Here is a 12,183-nt window from a genome sequence, read left to right on the forward strand (position 1 = left end):
AACTTTCATGATTTTAGTGTTAAAAAGGTTTAGAAGAACGTTCTGCAAATTTTCAAAACATCATTGATTGAAAAGGACAATTATTGACTTTACTTACTAGTAATTTTTAAGAAAAATAGACTTTACTCAACTGAGTTACTATATAACTCTAATATCAGCGATATATATATAATCATCTGTAGATAGAAAAATTATGTTCTTTTGTATATATATATGCATAACAATCTTACTTTGCCACAGAATCATAAGCAAAATTAACCTTGTTTTAGGCCATTATTAGGGTGATTTTATTAATCAAGAAATATTAGATTATAGTGCGAATTATCAACTAATTTCTGAATTATTTCTCTTTTCAAGTCAAAAAGTAGCTTTATTTGTAATTAACAAAATAGCGTTGTGTACAAAGCCTATCTCTTAATTTCTAAGTGAGTCAATACACAAAGCACATTTATTATTCTTTTAGTTTTGTATCAGTTGCATATAAAATAATGAGAGTAAAATTAAATAATGCAATAAGCAATGTAGGACATATAAGATTTAATCAAATAACATTGAACAATTTCTCTTTTCTACCTTATATTAAATTCTTCTTGTCCTTTTATTATTAGTAGTATCAAATGGCTTTAAGAGTAGATTGCTGTTATATATGTAGTGTAGTTTTTGACTACTTAAATGATTCATTTAAAGAACTTTAGGAAATAGCTGCAATCCAAACATGGTCAAGATTAACAGATTTCTTTAATATGTACTTTTATATAAATTGAAGGAAATTTTTGTACCTTGTTTGATATGAATAATTGCAATATATTCACTTCTGATTATCAGATTTACTTGATTTTAGTCTTGAAAGCTTTGGCAGAACGTTCTTCAACTTTTGAGACATGAATTATTAAAATTGGATAAGTAGAACTGACTTTATAGTAAAATTTATAAATACCTACCGAGAAAGCCTTTTAGGTCCAACCTTTACCCTAACTCCCTTGAATGCTGTATCAGAACGAACGTTTAATATAAAATTTATTAAAAACAATTAAAACAGATGAATGTAGGTAGAAATAAAACACATCAAGCAAACTTTATTGCCCCTAAACAATACGATTAGGGAAAGAAAACTCAATTTTTCACTTTCAAAGTATACTTTTATTGCTATAAAATATATTAATAACATTAACGTATAATATTTATATAAATAGAAGAAAACCGAAGGTCCAGTCGTCTGCAAACTGCCCCCTTGCTGTCCAGAATTAGCCCCTAGTGACTTCTTGAAACAAAACAAAGAGTCTCCGAGGAACCTCTGGTGAGTTGATTATGGAAAATTGTTTTTCTTCAAGCATTATTGGCATTAAAGCACAAAAAATTAATCATGTCTACACTCAAATATAAAAGATTGGCCTAGCACCAAGCTTTATACATCAAATATAAAGGGTTACAGGATATTTTAGCATAATACAACATTTGTTAAAAATATCACAAAAGCACAACACTAAAAAAAGCACAAAAACTAGCACTACACTAACAAAAAGATAGCAGCAAATTTGCGAGGGAGTGTTATAGGGTAAAGGCACTAAGTACTTTCGAATTCCCTGTATATCTCCTTAAGAGGAAATATACATAAAACGTGTCACCAATATATGCACCAAATACTTTTAACCTCTATATAAATAAATATTAGCAAATTTCAATAAAGCATGCACAAAAATCCAAATTAACAAAACCCCACTAACCTCTATAGCCTCTAAGAGGCTTCTTCTCATCTTTTTCTTATGTCCTCTCCTCTGGGCACTGATTACCACCCGAGAGGGAGTCTACTTGCTTATATCTGAAAGAAAAGAATAAACATATTTGAGAAACCAGTAAATCCAAGGGATTTAACAAATTTCCAAGGAAAATCAATAAGAAACTATTTGAATGAAAATCCAATAATGAAATCGATATTTTATAAGGGAGACTAATGGCGGCCATTTTGTCCCTGCTTGACGTCACCCAAACGAGTCCAATGACCCTTGAAAAGTGAAAATCTTTTCACACAAATTTCCATTAAAAAAAATTGTCCCCACTATTGAATTATACACCAAAATGAAGCCCTCGATGCATAGAACACGATTCAAGTACTTTTTCTTATGCAACTCAAGAATTATCCCTGTTTTCACGAAAAAACCACTCTGGACCAAACAACAAAGGACCCTGCAGAAAACGATCATCTTACCTGACGATTTACCGTCGAAAAAACGGGTGCACACTATTAAAAATTACATCAAAATGAAGCTCTCGGTTTAGAGAACACTTTTCACATGTTTTTTATCATTAATTTCCACTTTTCCCGATTTCCTGGACGATTTTCCGGGAGCTCCCCCCAATTCCGGCACTCAGTGACGCCATAACTGGCGACACTGCGCATGCTCATTGGAGCCGAACCAACTTGCACCAATATCCCCGAAATTTCAAAATAATGACTTAAATCGTCTAATTCGGCCCCAAAAAGGCCGATCTAGACGATTCTTTCGTTGAAATCGATCGAGGAGGATCCTCAGGTTTTCTGTGCAGTTTTTTTTTTTGTGTTTTATACGTTTCAAGCTCCCATAAAATGTATTTTATGGTTATGGTTATGGCTCTCAATTCTAGGCTCAATTAAAGTTTCTGCCATGATTCTGCTTAAGCCATATAACTAAAGTTAAAGCTTTATACACGAATTTAAAGCTGGTTTCATCCACTCTAAGAATATATTTGACGCTTGACCCCTTTACGCAACAAAAGGTGAAATTTTTACAAGTTTTGTGTTTATTTCCATCACCCGAGACCCTACCATACCTACAGGTCAAAAAATCTTCACTTCTAATTGACAGATTTGCTTGATTTTTGGTCATGAAAGCTTTAGAAGATTGTTCTGTAACTTTGAGACATAAATCACTGAAGTTGGTTTAGCAGAACTCGTTTTATACCCAAATTTGTTGGAATCTGTTAGTTGAAGCCCCATTTATGTATAAGTTGGAATATCTTCTCTTCTTATCAACATATTTTCTTGATTTTGGTCTTAAAAGCTTTAAATTAACGCTCTGCAACTTTTAAGACATAAACCATTAAAATTGGTACCGTAGAACTGCTTTTGGCTCCAGACTTGTAAAAATCCCATACCCCCAAGTCATTTTTTCGTAAAATGTTCAATATCTTCTCTTCCTATAAATGGATATACTTGATTTTGGTCTTAAAAGCTTTGAATTAACGCTCTGCAACTTTTAAGACATCAACCATTAAAATTGGTACCGTAGAACTGCTTTTGGCTCCAGACTTGTAAAAATCCCATACCCCCAAGTCATTTTTTCGTAAAATGTTCAATATCTTCTCTTCCTATAAACGGATATACTTGATTTTGGTCTTAAAAGCTTTGAATTAACGCTCTGCAACTTTTAAGACATCAACCATTAAAATTGGTACGGTAGAACTGCTTTTGGCTACAGACTTGTAAAAATCCCATACCCCCAAGTCATATTTTTGTAAGTTGTTCAATATCTTCTCTTCCCATCGACAGATTTTCTTGATTTTGGTCTTAAAAGCTTTGAATTAACGCTCTGCAACTTTTAAGACATAAACCATTAAAATTGGTACGGTAGAACTGCTTTTGGCTACAGACTTGTAAAAATCCCATACCCCAAGTCATATTTTTGTAAGTTGTTCAATATCTTCTCTTCCTATCGACAGATTTTCTTGATTTTAGTCTTAAAAGCTTTGTATTAACGCCCTGCAACTTTTAAGACATAAACCATTAAAATTGGTACCATAGAACTGCTTTTGGCGACAGACATGTAAAAATCCCATACCCCCAAGTCATATTTTTGTAAGTTGTTCAATATCTTCTCTTCCTATCGACAGATTTTTTTGATTTTGGTCTTAAAAGCTTTGTATTAACGCCCTGCAACTTTTAAGACATAAACCATTAAAATTGGTACGGTAGAACTGCTTTTGGCTACAGACTTGTAAAAATCCCATACCCCAAGTCATATTTTTGTAAGTTGTTCAATATCTTCTCTTCCTATCGACAGATTTTCTTGATTTTGGTCTTAAAAGCTTTATATTAACGCCCTGCAACTTTTAAGACATAAACCATTAAAATTGGTACCATAGAACTGCTTTTGGCGACAGACATGTAAAAATCCCATACCCCCAAGTTATTTTTGTAAGTTGTTCAATATCTTCTCTTCCTATCGACAGATTTTCTTGATTTTGGTCTTAAAAGCTTTGTATTAACGCTCTGCAACTTTTAAGACATAAACCATTAAAATTGGTACCATAGAACTGCTTTTGGCGACAGACATGTAAAAATCCCATACCCCCAAGTCATATTTTTGTAAGTTGTTCAATATCTTCTCTTCCTATCGACAGATTTTCTTGATTTTGGTCTTAAAAGCTTTGTATTAACGCTCTGCAACTTTTAAGACATAAACCATTAAAATTGGTACCATAGAACTGCTTTTGGTGACAGACATGTAAAAATCCCATACCCCAAGTCATATTTTTGTAAGTTGTTCAATATCTTCTCTTCCTATCGACAGATTTTCTTGATTTTGGTCTTAAAAGCTTTGTATTAACGCCCTGCAACTTTTAAGACATAAACCATTAAAATTGGTACGGTAGAACTGCTTTTGGCGACAGACATGTAAAAATCCCATACCCCCAAGTCATATTTTTGTAAGTTGTTCAATATCTTCTCTTCCTATCGACAGATTTTCTTGATTTTGGTCTTAAAAGCTTTGTATTAACGCCCTGCAACTTTTAAGACATAAACCATTAAAATTGGTACGGTAGAACTGCTTTTGGCTACAGACTTGTAAAAATCCCATACCCCAAGTCATATTTTTGTAAGTTGTTCAATATCTTCTCTTCCTATCGACAGATTTTCTTGATTTTGGTCTTAAAAGCTTTGTATTAACGCCCTGCAACTTTTAAGACATAAACCATTAAAATTGGTACGGTAGAACTGCTTTTGGCTACAGACTTGTAAAAATCCCATACCCCAAGTCATATTTTTGTAAGTTGTTCAATATCTTCTCTTCCTATCGACAGATTTTCTTGATTTTGGTCTTAAAAGCTTTGTATTAACGCTCTGCAACTTTTAAGACATAAACCATTAAAATTGGTACGGTAGAACTGCTTTTGGCTACAGACTTGTAAAAATCCCATACCCCAAGTCATATTTTTGTAAGTTGTTCAATATCTTCTCTTCCTATCGACAGATTTTCTTGATTTTGGTCTTAAAAGCTTTGTATTAACGCCCTGCAACTTTTAAGACATAAACCATTAAAATTGGTACCATAGAACTGCTTTTGGCTACAGACTTGTAAAAATCCCATACCCCAAGTCATATTTTTGTAAGTTGTTCAATATCTGCTCTTCCTATGGACAGATTTTCTTGATTTTGGTCTTAAAAGCTTTGTATTAACGCCCTGCAACTTTTAAGACATAAACCATTAAAATTGGTACGGTAGAACTGCTTTTGGCGACAGACATGTAAAAATCCCATACCCCCAAGTCATATTTTTGTAAGTTGTTCAATATCTTCTCTTCCTATCGACAGATTTTCTTGATTTTGGTCTTAAAAGCTTTGTATTAACGCCCTGCAACTTTTAAGACATAAACCATTAAAATTGGTACGGTAGAACTGCTTTTGGCTACAGACTTGTAAAAATCCCATACCCCAAGTCATATTTTTGTAAGTTGTTCAATATCTTCTCTTCCTATCGACAGATTTTCTTGATTTTGGTCTTAAAAGCTTTGTATTAACGCCCTGCAACTTTTAAGACATAAACCATTAAAATTGGTACCATAGAACTGCTTTTGGCGACAGACATGTAAAAATCCCATACCCCCAAGTCATATTTTTGTAAGTTGTTCAATATCTTCTTCTCCTATCGACAGATTTTCTTGATTTTGGTCTTAAAAGCTTTGTATTAACGCCCTGCAACTTTTAAGACATAAACCATTAAAATTGGTACCATAGAACTGCTTTTGGCGACAGACATGTAAAAATCCCATACCCCCAAGTCATATTTTTGTAAGTTGTTTAATATCTTCTCTTACTATCCACAGATTTTCTTGATTTTGGTCTTAAAAGCTTTGTATTAACGCTCTGCAACTTTTAAGACATAAACCATTAAAATTGGTACGGTAGAACTGCTTTTGGCTACAGACTTGTAAAAATCCCATACCCCAAGTCATATTTTTGTAAGTTGTTTAATATCTTCTCTTACTATCCACAGATTTTCTTGATTTTGGTCTTAAAAGCTTTGTATTAACGCCCTGCAACTTTTAAGACATAAACCATTAAAATTGGTACCATAGAACTGCTTTTGGCTACAGACTTGTAAAAATCCCATACCCCAAGTCATATTTTTGTAAGTTGTTTAATATCTTCTCTTACTATCCACAGATTTTCTTGATTTTGGTCTTAAAAGCTTTGTATTAACGCTCTGCAACTTTTAAGACATAAACCATTAAAATTGGTACGGTAGAACTGCTTTTGGCTCCAGACTTGTAAAAATCCCATACCCCCAAGTCATTTTTTCGTAAAATGTGCAATATCTTCTCTTCCTATAAACGGATATACTTGATTTTGGTCTTAAAAGCTTTGAATTAACGCTCTGCAACTTTTAAGACATCAACCATTAAAATTGGTACCGTAGAACTGCTTTTGGCTCCAGACTTGTAAAAATCCCATACCCCCAAGTCATTTTTTCGTAAAATGTTCAATATCTTCTCTTCCTATAAACGGATATACTTGATTTTGGTCTTAAAAGCTTTGAATTAACGCTCTGCAACTTTTAAGACATCAACCATTAAAATTGGTACGGTAGAACTGCTTTTGGCTACAGACTTGTAAAAATCCCATACCCCCAAGTCATATTTTTGTAAGTTGTTCAATATCTTCTCTTCCCATCGACAGATTTTCTTGATTTTGGTCTTAAAAGCTTTGAATTAACGCTCTGCAACTTTTAAGACATAAACCATTAAAATTGGTACGGTAGAACTGCTTTTGGCTACAGACTTGTAAAAATCCCATACCCCAAGTCATATTTTTGTAAGTTGTTCAATATCTTCTCTTCCTATCGACAGATTTTCTTGATTTTAGTCTTAAAAGCTTTGTATTAACGCCCTGCAACTTTTAAGACATAAACCATTAAAATTGGTACCATAGAACTGCTTTTGGCGACAGACATGTAAAAATCCCATACCCCCAAGTCATATTGTTGTAAGTTGTTCAATATCTTCTCTTCCTATCGACAGATTTTTTTGATTTTGGTCTTAAAAGCTTTGTATTAACGCCCTGCAACTTTTAAGACATAAACCATTAAAATTGGTACGGTAGAACTGCTTTTGGCTACAGACTTGTAAAAATCCCATACCCCAAGTCATATTTTTGTAAGTTGTTCAATATCTTCTCTTCCTATCGACAGATTTTCTTGATTTTGGTCTTAAAAGCTTTATATTAACGCCCTGCAACTTTTAAGACATAAACCATTAAAATTGGTACCATAGAACTGCTTTTGGCGACAGACATGTAAAAATCCCATACCCCCAAGTTATTTTTGTAAGTTGTTCAATATCTTCTCTTCCTATCGACAGATTTTCTTGATTTTGGTCTTAAAAGCTTTGTATTAACGCTCTGCAACTTTTAAGACATAAACCATTAAAATTGGTACCATAGAACTGCTTTTGGCGACAGACATGTAAAAATCCCATACCCCCAAGTCATATTTTTGTAAGTTGTTCAATATCTTCTCTTCCTATCGACAGATTTTCTTGATTTTGGTCTTAAAAGCTTTGTATTAACGCTCTGCAACTTTTAAGACATAAACCATTAAAATTGGTACCATAGAACTGCTTTTGGTGACAGACATGTAAAAATCCCATACCCCAAGTCATATTTTTGTAAGTTGTTCAATATCTTCTCTTCCTATCGACAGATTTTCTTGATTTTGGTCTTAAAAGCTTTGTATTAACGCCCTGCAACTTTTAAGACATAAACCATTAAAATTGGTACGGTAGAACTGCTTTTGGCGACAGACATGTAAAAATCCCATACCCCCAAGTCATATTTTTGTAAGTTGTTCAATATCTTCTCTTCCTATCGACAGATTTTCTTGATTTTGGTCTTAAAAGCTTTGTATTAACGCCCTGCAACTTTTAAGACATAAACCATTAAAATTGGTACGGTAGAACTGCTTTTGGCTACAGACTTGTAAAAATCCCATACCCCAAGTCATATTTTTGTAAGTTGTTCAATATCTTCTCTTCCTATCGACAGATTTTCTTGATTTTGGTCTTAAAAGCTTTGTATTAACGCCCTGCAACTTTTAAGACATAAACCATTAAAATTGGTACGGTAGAACTGCTTTTGGCTACAGACTTGTAAAAATCCCATACCCCAAGTCATATTTTTGTAAGTTGTTCAATATCTTCTCTTCCTATCGACAGATTTTCTTGATTTTGGTCTTAAAAGCTTTGTATTAACGCCCTGCAACTTTTAAGACATAAACCATTAAAATTGGTACCGTAGAACTGCTTTTGGCTACAGACTTGTAAAAATCCCATACCCCAAGTCATATTTTTGTAAGTTGTTCAATATCTTCTCTTCCTATCGACAGATTTTCTTGATTTTGGTCTTAAAAGCTTTGTATTAACGCCCTGCAACTTTTAAGACATAAACCATTAAAATTGGTACCATAGAACTGCTTTTGGCTACAGACTTGTAAAAATCCCATACCCCAAGTCATATTTTTGTAAGTTGTTCAATATCTGCTCTTCCTATGGACAGATTTTCTTGATTTTGGTCTTAAAAGCTTTGTATTAACGCCCTGCAACTTTTAAGACATAAACCATTAAAATTGGTACGGTAGAACTGCTTTTGGCGACAGACATGTAAAAATCCCATACCCCCAAGTCATATTTTTGTAAGTTGTTCAATATCTTCTCTTCCTATCGACAGATTTTCTTGATTTTGGTCTTAAAAGCTTTGTATTAACGCCCTCCAACTTTTAAGACATAAACCATTAAAATTGGTACGGTAGAACTGCTTTTGGCTACAGACTTGTAAAAATCCCATACCCCAAGTCATATTTTTGTAAGTTGTTCAATATCTTCTCTTCCTATCGACAGATTTTCTTGATTTTGGTCTTAAAAGCTTTGTATTAACGCCCTGCAACTTTTAAGACATAAACCATTAAAATTGGTACCATAGAACTGCTTTTGGCGACAGACATGTAAAAATCCCATACCCCCAAGTCATATTTTTGTAAGTTGTTCAATATCTTCTTCTCCTATCGACAGATTTTCTTGATTTTGGTCTTAAAAGCTTTGTATTAACGCCCTGCAACTTTTAAGACATAAACCATTAAAATTGGTACCATAGAACTGCTTTTGGCGACAGACATGTAAAAATCCCATACCCCCAAGTCATATTTTTGTAAGTTGTTTAATATCTTCTCTTACTATCCACAGATTTTCTTGATTTTGGTCTTAAAAGCTTTGTATTAACGCTCTGCAACTTTTAAGACATAAACCATTAAAATTGGTACGGTAGAACTGCTTTTGGCTACAGACTTGTAAAAATCCCATACCCCAAGTCATATTTTTGTAAGTTGTTTAATATCTTCTCTTACTATCCACAGATTTTCTTGATTTTGGTCTTAAAAGCTTTGTATTAACGCCCTGCAACTTTTAAGACATAAACCATTAAAATTGGTACCATAGAACTGCTTTTGGCTACAGACTTGTAAAAATCCCATACCCCAAGTCATATTTTTGTAAGTTGTTTAATATCTTCTCTTACTATCCACAGATTTTCTTGATTTTGGTCTTAAAAGCTTTGTATTAACGCTCTGCAACTTTTAAGACATAAACCATTAAAATTGGTACGGTAGAACTGCTTTTGGCTACAGACTTGTAAAAATCCCATACCCCAAGTCATATTTTTGTAAGTTGTTCAATATCTTCTCTTCCTATCGACAGATTTTCTTGATTTTGGTCTTAAAAGCTTTGTATTAACGCCCTGCAACTTTTAAGACACAAACCATTAAAATTGGTACCATAGAACTGCTTTTGGCGACAGACATGTAAAAATCCCATACCCCCAAGTCATATTTTTGTAAGTTGTTCAATATCTTCTCTTCCTATCGACAGATTTTCTTGATTTTGGTCTTAAAAGCTTTGTATTAACGCCCTGCAACTTTTAAGACATAAACCATTAAAATTGGTACGGTAGAACTGCTTTTGGCTACAGACTTGTAAAAATCCCATACCCCAAGTCATATTTTTGTAAGTTGTTCAATATCTTCTCTTCCTATCGACAGATTTTCTTGATTTTGGTCTTAAAAGCTTTGTATTAACGCCCTGCAACTTTTAAGACATAAACCATTAAAATTGGTACGGTAGAACTGCTTTTGGCTACAGACTTGTAAAAATCCCATACCCCAAGTCATATTTTTGTAAGTTGTTCAATATCTTCTCTTCCTATCGACAGATTTTCTTGATTTTGGTCTTAAAAGCTTTGTATTAACGCCCTGCAACTTTTAAGACATAAACCATTAAAATTGGTACGGTAGAACTGCTTTTGGCTACAGACTTGTAAAAATCCCATACCCCAAGTCATATTTTTGTAAGTTGTTCAATATCTTCTCTTCCTATCGACAGATTTTCTTGATTTTGGTCTTAAAAGCTTTGTATTAACGCCCTGCAACTTTTAAGACATAAACCATTAAAACTGGTACCATAGAACTGCTTTTGGCGACAGACATGTAAAAATCCCATACCCCCAAGTCATATTTTTGTAAGTTGTTCAATATCTTCTCTTCCTATCGACAAATTTTCTTGATTTTGGTCTTAAAAGCTTTGTATTAACGCCCTGCAACTTTTAAGACATAAACCATTAAAATTGGTAGCATAGAGCTGCTTTTGGCGACAGACATGTAAAAATCCCACACCCCAAGTCATATTTTTGTAAGTTGTTCAATATCTTCTCTTCCTATGGACAGATTTTCTTGATTTTGGTCTTAAAAGCTTTGAATTAACCCTCTGCAACTTTTAAGACATAAACCATTAAAATTGGTACGGTAGAACTGCTTTTGGCTACAGACTTGTAAAAATCCCATACCCCAAGTCATATTTTTGTAAGTTGTTTAATATCTTCTCTTACTATCCACAGATTTTCTTGATTTTGGTCTTAAAAGCTTTGTATGAACGCCCTGCAACTTTTAAGACATAAACCATTAAAATTGGTACGGTAGAACTGCTTTTGGCTACAGACTTGTAAAAATCCCATACCCCAAGTCATATTTTTGTAAGTTGTTCAATATCTTCTCTTCCTATCGACAGATTTTCTTGATTTTGGTCTTAAAAGCTTTGAATTAACGCTCTGCAACTTTTAAGACATAAACCATTAAAATTGGTACGGTAGAACTGCTTTTGGCTACAGACTTGTAAAAATCCCATACCCCAAGTCATATTTTTGTAAGTTGTTCAATATCTTCTCTTCCTATCGACAGATTTTCTTGATTTTAGTCTTAAAAGCTTTGTATTAACGCCCTGCAACTTTTAAGACATAAACCATTAAAATTGGTACCATAGAACTGCTTTTGGCGACAGACATGTAAAAATCCCATACCCCCAAGTCATATTTTTGTAAGTTGTTCAATATCTTCTCTTCCTATCGACAGATTTTCTTGATTTTGGTCTTAAAAGCTTTGTATTAACGCCCTGCAACTTTTAAGACATAAACCATTAAAATTGGTACCATAGAACTGCTTTTGGCTACAGACTTGTAAAAATCCCATACCCCAAGTCATATTTTTGTAAGTTGTTCAATATCTGCTCTTCCTATCGACAGATTTTCTTGATTTTGGTCTTAAAAGCTTTGTATTAACGCCCTGCAACTTTTAAGACATAAACCATTAAAATTGGTACCATAGAACTGCTTTTGGCTAGAGACTTGTAAAAATCCCATACCCCAAGTCATATTTTTGTAAGTTGTTCAATATCTGCTCTTCCTATGGACAGATTTTCTTGATTTTGGTCTTAAAAGCTTTGAATTAACGCTCTGCAACTTTTAAGACATAAACCATTAAAATTGGTACGGTAGAACTGCTTTTGGCTACAGACTTGTAAAAATCCCATACCCCAAGTCATATTTTTGTAAGT

At 33.5% G+C, this 12,183-nt stretch overlaps 2 long non-coding RNA genes across 3 annotated transcripts in view; one reads left to right on the forward strand and one right to left on the reverse strand.

Moving 5' to 3' along the window:
* LOC126749449 (uncharacterized) overlaps nucleotides 1-2,342 on the reverse strand; it is a 37,403-nt gene extending 35,061 nt beyond the window's left edge. For both annotated transcript variants that reach the window (XR_007665075.1, XR_007665072.1), the window contains exons 1-2: nucleotides 2,207-2,342; nucleotides 1,725-1,819 (exon numbers count right to left, since the gene is read on the reverse strand). This is a non-coding gene — a long non-coding RNA (uncharacterized LOC126749449). The remainder of the gene's footprint in view (nucleotides 1-1,724; nucleotides 1,820-2,206) is intronic.
* Nucleotides 1-11,909, forward strand: part of LOC126749448 (uncharacterized) — a 35,232-nt gene extending 23,323 nt beyond the window's left edge. The window contains exon 5 of the long non-coding RNA XR_007665070.1: nucleotides 1,194-11,909. This is a non-coding gene — a long non-coding RNA (uncharacterized LOC126749448). The remainder of the gene's footprint in view (nucleotides 1-1,193) is intronic.
* The last annotated feature ends 274 nt before the right edge of the window (nucleotides 11,910-12,183 follow it).

This window comes from Anthonomus grandis, assembly GCF_022605725.1.
Source record: "Anthonomus grandis grandis chromosome 1 unlocalized genomic scaffold, icAntGran1.3 Chromosome57, whole genome shotgun sequence".
Classification (NCBI taxonomy): Eukaryota; Metazoa; Arthropoda; class Insecta; order Coleoptera; family Curculionidae; genus Anthonomus; species Anthonomus grandis.